Source organism: Chlamydotis macqueenii, chromosome 1 (assembly GCF_036417535.1).
Source record: "Chlamydotis macqueenii isolate bChlMac1 chromosome 1, bChlMac1.mat, whole genome shotgun sequence".
NCBI classification, from domain to species: Eukaryota; Metazoa; Chordata; class Aves; order Otidiformes; family Otididae; genus Chlamydotis; species Chlamydotis macqueenii.
Genome location: NC_141556.1, coordinates 89,493,207 through 89,500,119, shown reverse-complemented (window position 1 = coordinate 89,500,119; position 6,913 = coordinate 89,493,207). Strand labels below are relative to the sequence as shown.

At 51.7% G+C, this 6,913-nt stretch overlaps 1 protein-coding gene across 1 annotated transcript in view; it reads left to right on the top strand.

The window, feature by feature from the left end:
- Nucleotides 1-1,848: 1,848 nt before the first annotated feature.
- VANGL1 (VANGL planar cell polarity protein 1) overlaps nucleotides 1,849-6,913 on the top strand; it is a 46,207-nt gene continuing 41,142 nt past the window's right edge. Inside the window, exon 1 of the mRNA XM_086761037.1 lies at nucleotides 1,849-1,929. The gene's annotated coding sequence lies outside the window, so the exon portion shown is untranslated. The remainder of the gene's footprint in view (nucleotides 1,930-6,913) is intronic.

Sequence of the window (6,913 nt, the reverse complement as noted above, 5' to 3'; positions counted from 1 at the left end):
GGGGGCTCACTGCCGGGTGTAACAGGTAGACCGGTCTGGACAGCGTGTAGGTGCTGGTCCTCCCTGAGGTCTGTATACATCCCTAGCTTGGATCTCTCAGCAGTCTCCTTTCTGTGGGGTACTGCAAGAAGTCCAGCTGCTCTAGACCATGAAACTACTATTTAGAAATCCTGTAAGTCTTCTTGGGCAGCTGCTGGGGTGGCATAGTAGAAGCAGAAATACAGACTTAGCAGAGGAGTTTTCTGGTTGCTTCCAAAGAAGTCCAGTTAAAAGACCTTTGAAAAAGTCCCCTTTCCGTGGCTGAAGCTTCCCCTGGAGTTTCCGTAGCCTTTCAGGCAGGGCAGCATCTCCCCTTGCCCTCTTGCCCGCTCGGCATGGAGAAAACCTTGCACCTTGTGCCGAGCCTCTCCGCTGCAGCAGGTGGGTGTCCTGCATAAACTCTAGCCTGCTGCCTTTTGTTGCGTTTTCCTCACCTCTGAGCGGGGATAAAGCAAGCCCCGTTGCGATAGTCAAGCCGTGCGGAGCCACTAGCAGCCAGCGATGCTGAGAGGCAGGCTTTCAGCAGGGTGTCAGACGCTTTCCAGGGCAGGGCCGTTGCCTGGAATGCAGCAGCGTACTCAGGCCTTGGGCAAGTTTAGACACATGTTGATGCATAATACAAGATGGAGCCTATCACTTGATATCGGCCGCTTCCAGTCAGTCACGGGGCTGGGTAAGCATGTACACCATGCAAAACAGCAGGCGATCTAACTATCAAATCAGAGCGCTGTGGAAACATTTATTTTGTTCCTGGCTGACTGTTCCATTGTAGTCATTCCGTGTTGAGTAGGGGGCAAGCACCACAAATAAAACCGTGGCATTATTTTGGAAAAAGGGAGTGAGGGGAAATTAGAGGGGAAAAATAAAAGATGGAATCTACAGCAGCCACAATAATGCAACACAGAAACTATCTGATAGGAATGACTTCATTATCTTCTGCATTTGTTCCCTTTGTAGGCTGGCTTGTTCTCCAGTAGTTCAAAGAGCAGGGCTGGAATCTAGGAGGTCTAGATTTTCCTCATGCATTCCCAGCTGCTAGTTCATTGTACAGGCTGAAAACTTAACTATTTTTAAAGGGTAAGACGAGCCAAAGGTGAAATGAGAAAGATGCAACATTTGGTTACAGAAAAGGTGACTTGCACAGCATGCAGGACTCTGCCCGTTTCCTTCGCCGTTACCGAGAACAAGCGGTATAGGGAGTTTGATGCCCAAGGGAGGCTTCGGGCAGCCTGTCAGAGGTTTTGGGCGAACCAGGCCCTGCTCCCTGAGGGGCAGGAGGTCCTTCCCCATTGCAGACCTCTCGTGACCAAGGGCAAAGTACGCGGCAGCTGCAGGCTACGGCTGGAGGAACAGACCGAGCAGTGCCGAAGGCTGGGCGTTACAGTGCCTAGCGATGCACTTGGCCTTGGAGAAAACCGAAGAACATAGTTGTCCTGAGTGGGAGAGCCCGAAAGGACTGGTCTTTCTGCTGGAGAGTGCGGGCAGGTGAGGGGCAAGGCTGGGTGGGGGAGAGCTGTAGAACCAGAAGAGCTCAGCCTTGGAGGGGCTGAGGGGCTCGGGAGGGTGGGCTGCCGGCTGCAGCAAGGTCTGGCCGGGAGATGCCAGGCCCCGAGTCTGCCGCAGGAGGCCGGCCGGGGAGCAGGGGACCAAGGCCGCAGCGGGAGGGAGGGGAGGGCAGGGCGGCCTGGCCCCGGGTGGGGGGGTGGTGGCTCCGGCGGGGCGGGGGCGGTGCGGCTGCGGCGGGGGAGGGACCGGGGTGCGGGGCGGTGCCGGGCACAGGAAGCGGAAAGCGGCGGCGGCAGCAGCAGGGACGGCGGCTGCCGCCGGGGGAAGGCGGCCGGGCGCGGCGGGTCGGTGCCTGGAGCGGCATGGGGCGGCCGCGGGAGGGAGGTGAGTCTGTCCGTTGGTCCGTATGTGTCTGTGCGGTGCGGAGGGGCGGTGGCGCTGCCCTCCACCACGCCCTCCCGCCGCCGGGACCCCGTCACCGCCGCTCTGCCCCGGGCTGCCCGGGCCGGAGCGGCGGTGCGGGGCAGCCTCCTCGGCTCCCGTGCCCGGCGGCACCGGTCCGTCCCCAGCCGGGGCGAGGGGAGCTGAGAGCCGAACTGGGCTTATGTGGTGCCGGCTGCGACGTGGGAGAGAAACCCACTGCGTCCCCGCTCCCCAGCCTGGAGCTTTCTGGGGCGGCGGGAGGCCGGTTGCCGTGGCTGGGCGGAGGGGGAAGGCTGGGGGTGGGGAGGGGGGGCAGCGGGTCCTGGCTCCGGTGCCGCGGGCGGGAGAGATCTCAGCTGTGCGGGGTAAAACCCTTAAATACCGTCCGTGTAGCCCCTCACGGTGGGCAGCGCTTTCTCTGCCAGGCTTTGCTTTTGAAGGAACCCGTGCGCCGTTGATGCGCCAGCATGAGTGAGCTCAGCCCGGCGTGAAGCCTCTGCTGATGCCCCGTGTGCCCGGGCCGTATGAAACGAGCTGCTTTCCGTCTGGATTCATCCCTCTGGGCAGCAAGGGGGTTACTAGCAGGGGGAGGGAAAATGCAATCGTGCTTCTCTGCTTGGAAGCTGGTTTGGTTGCTGGAGCGATGCCCAGGGTCACGGGCTCACAGAGCCAAAGGGCTGTGTCCGTTCCACCGAGTTACTGTGTAGGGAAGCTCCGGTTCGCATGGCCGGAGATCAGGCTGCTCCAACAACAGTCACTGAGGGGAGAGCATCCTTCTGCGCCTTGGCGGTGCTGCCCTGGGATGCACGACCAATAGAAGGCAAAGCTATTGCACCAGCCATTCAGGTTCAGTAATGGCACACTTTGGAGAGCTGCTGCAAAACAACATCATTTTCTTATTTAGAAGACTGTCAGGGTTGTAAACTAACTCTTATGCCAAGGGCTGAACTCTTTGACTGCAGGGTCTGTGGAAGCATAAGTGACACGATGGCAGGGTTTTGGTCTGGGGAGGCAGACTTAGCAATTCTGTGACTGTTTGAAGCAGTGGGGTTTTTTGGTCCAGGGTTTGCCCATAATGACTTGCTCGCAAGATCTTTGCAGCTATAAAGAGTTAAGAAGTTAAGTTAGACTGGCTGCAAGAGCATATTAGGATGTTGCAGAGTATATTCTGTGATATTGTGATACGTGAGCCCATCATCCTGACTTCGGGGAGAGGAGTTGTGGAGAAGAGAGCTTCAGCAATTCTTTACCATCTTTGAAGAGTTTAATTTTGACCATGCTTGGCTCTCTTCACCCTCTGGGGTTTGGCTATATAGCTGGCCGCAACTGTGGGACCAATGTTGGCTCTGTGATCATTTCACTTGTTAATTTTGAAAAATAAACGGTGAATAAAGTCTTACAGAAAGCCTCCCTTAAGAATCCTCCCTATGAGCTGAAATTTTGGAAGGATTCCAGCCTGTGTCAGAACCACCGAGGCAAGTATCTAGCTGCCCATGGTCATTGGCCAGCAGTCCCTGTGGCTGCTGCTAGGCTTTTGATTTTGGTTAGTAGTGGCAGTGTTCTTGGTGGCTCTTATCTTATGGATATGTGCACTTAGAGAGGGCTTGCTGTCGCTGGGAGACCAGGATACTGTACTAGGAAAATGTTACCGAGATGACTGTAGTTCGTTGTCCTAGCGAAACTGCACGTCGTGTTGTTGTGGTAGCCTGCCTTCCTTCCAACCCTATCTCTGACCACCAAAGTGAAGAATGGTGTCAGAAATGTGGCTTTGTTGCTGTAGGGAGCATTGTGCTGCATAGGGACCTGAGAGGAGAGCAGTGATGTCCAGTGCTGCTGGTGGGGAGCAGTCATGCTCCTCTACATCTGGTACCGTCACCGGGGAATTTGGTGGACGGAGAAAATGAACCCTTGTGAAAACCATCTTATCATGTCTTTCATTTCTCATTGGGCTTTACTTCGGAATTATTTGGTTTGGGTCAAATTGAAAAACAGTAGTTATTTCCTCAGGAGTCAACACCTTTGCCCTTTCTCCTTGCAAGGTCAGAATGGCGTTGGCTTTGCACAGGGTTGCACAGGAGGAGGGAGATGGAAGGAGACTACATACTGTGGAGTCCCGTGGTGTTGTGTGCTGGGGTTTTGATCAGGGTCTGTAGACTTCTCTTTCTTTTTAAATTCAAATAGAAAATGCAGGAAGACATGCAGTATCTTAAAAGAGGGGGTGCACTTTTGGTAGAGAAACCTGTTGTAGTCTGTAGCCTTTAATGCTGTCTCAGTATCCAAGTGCTATGGCTAAAAGTAAACTTTGCAAATAAGTTACAGGCACTGCCTGCTTGGATAGGCAGAGTCTGAAGAGTCTTGCAAGAGTCGTGCTTCTGTTTGTTCCAGTAAGGCTGTAGGGCTTTAAACATCAGTATGGAAAACTGTGTTCCTACACGCAGTCCCAGATGGTCTAGTATCATGAGGGTGAGGGCACAACACCTTCTACTGCGTTGCACGACTGTGGGGTTAAGAGAAGCACTTGGAGGTCTAGCAACATGGGAGACATATGACTGAGGAAGCACAAGCTGTCACCCATGTGGCAGGTTGACGGCTGAGGTACAATTTGCGTGATAAACTTGAATGTTGATTGTGCTTCACAAACTTGGACAGCACAGATGTGGTTCCTGGAGTGGGCAAAGAGCATTCTCCAGGGAGGTGCTTCACCCATGGGTCCCACGCAGAGAACCCCAGTTGTGTGACAGGGAGGTAAGAGGCTGCGAATTACTGCTTGGAAACACCGCTTGCTTGGGTGGTGGTTTTGGCCGGGCATTTCTGTTTTCAATTGAAACAGCCTCGCTATCTTTTCAGACCTGTGTTGTTGCATGTTCTGATTAAACATGCAGGTGGATTGCTTCAGTCAACCAAGTGACTTCTCTTTCTGAAATATCCATGTTGTGGACTAATGGTTTTTAGCCTAGGGGCTGGAAATTCCCAGAGGTCTATGAAATCTTTGGGAGAAGCCTCTGAGAAGCAAAAGAAAAGAGAACCTTTTGCTAAAGGGCTTGAATTCGCCGACTACTGAACATTTTTTTTAGGATGAAGGGTTTGCAAATCCAGAGCCACCGTTGTAGAGTAAAAGTCCTCATTTATATTTATGTATGTGTGTGTGTATATATATATTTATTTATATATGTATTAGGGCAAAAGGAACCTTATTTAATAGCATGCAAAAATTAATAGAAAGCTTTTGGAAAACCCTTGTTCCCAAAGCTCATTGGCCCTTAAAACTGAAAGCCTTGGCTCTGCGAGTATATCAACATGGGTGAACTGTTCTTACAGATCAAATTGCTGGGTTTGGGCCTGCTCAGGAAATTCAAAAGCAAAAGGTTCCTGTGGCATTGCTCATAGGTCTTGCTATATATGCAGTTGAAAGTAGCAAGTTACACAACTTCTCGTTTTTCTGAAGTGAATAATAGGAATACGCTGCAGCTGTACAGCACAGCCGAGTTGATGCCAGAACTGGAAGGCTTCCTCACTGCCTAGCCATCTTCTAATTATTTTTATTCCTGAACCTTAATGCTATCCCATAGCTTAGCTCTTGGTGTTCTGCAGGTTTAATTTGTAAAGCTCTTAGTTTCACTAAATGAAGAAAAAAAGATTTCTCAGCGTGATAGCTTGTGGGCATCCGTTACCCTATAGACAGCTGGTGCTGTTTAACAAGTGAGGCCGACGGCGTACGGAGCTGAATGTGCGCACATCCTCGCGGACGCTTGTGGCTGCTTGTGCTCCAGATGGCACTTCCAAATATACGTAACTTCATGAACTGACTGGTAAATCAACTCTAATTGATTGCAAGCTTTAAACGGGGTAAGATTGAAACTGCACAGACAAGGATTTCAAAGTTGAGCTGCTTTGGAGTTATTTGCCTTGACTTCACAGGGGAATATCCATCAGGAAAGCACGGGATGTAGAAGAGCGCTCTTCTTTGCATTTGCCCTCTTTGATTTAAAGATGTAACTTGCTCTTTTAAATTTCCCTTGGGCTGGGAGCCAGACTGTGCTCCCTTGAAGGCGATCACAAAGCGAACTTCATTGGAAATGGAATTGGGCTCCCAGCATGGAAAATAGCAATTCAAAAGAACTCTTTTTGGAGATTTATGAGCATATGAAAAGAGAGAGTTACAATGAGTTGTGTAGCTGTGTAGAAACTGTAATTACGGTGATCTCTGCGGTATTCAGGGGTAACTACGCTTCTCCTCCTGTCGTGCAGGATGTGGCCGTCCTTCTTGTCAGAATAGGGTCCCAAAATTTCCTTTGGGGCGTCCTTAGCATTGTTTACTGCCTAGTACTTGGCATTCTTCTGTCATCAGTGAGTAAGGGGAAGGCAAAGCGAGAGTGCCGGCCCTGCTGGCAGCCCAGTGCTGGGTGTGTGCAGTTACACAGTTGTCGTAGCTGCAGCGGAGGAGGCATTCCCATCTCCCCTCTCTAGCTGTTCGCCTGCGCTGCTGTTCACCCTGGTGTTGGTTTTGCTGTTTAAGGCTTTGCTGTGAACTAGGTCACGGAAAGGATCCAAGATGAAAGCGTGGCGAGGGGGAGAAAAGGGATTTTTTTTCTTCTTGTTTTGTTTTCCAGCAGTGCTGTTTGCTCGCTGAGAATTGTGTTGACACAACCAAGAGTGGTGAACCGTGGTGTGGAGGTGGAAGCTACTTACACTGGCTTTCTCGTCAATGCCAAAATACAGCGCAACTGTACCTGCAGGCCGAAGGAGCTTGCTTTTCAGTCAGGGCCAGAAGCTCTGCAGACAGACCGTGCCTTTGGTGGCGTCCTGCAAGATGTAATGATCTTTTGTGAAGCCGTGTCAGCTGGCTAATTTGGGCTCTCAGTTCACACTTGTTTGTAGAGGGATGAGGCCCCAAATTATGGGGAGGCTTCTTTAGGCTTTGTAGTTGTCCTTGCGCAGAGGGGTA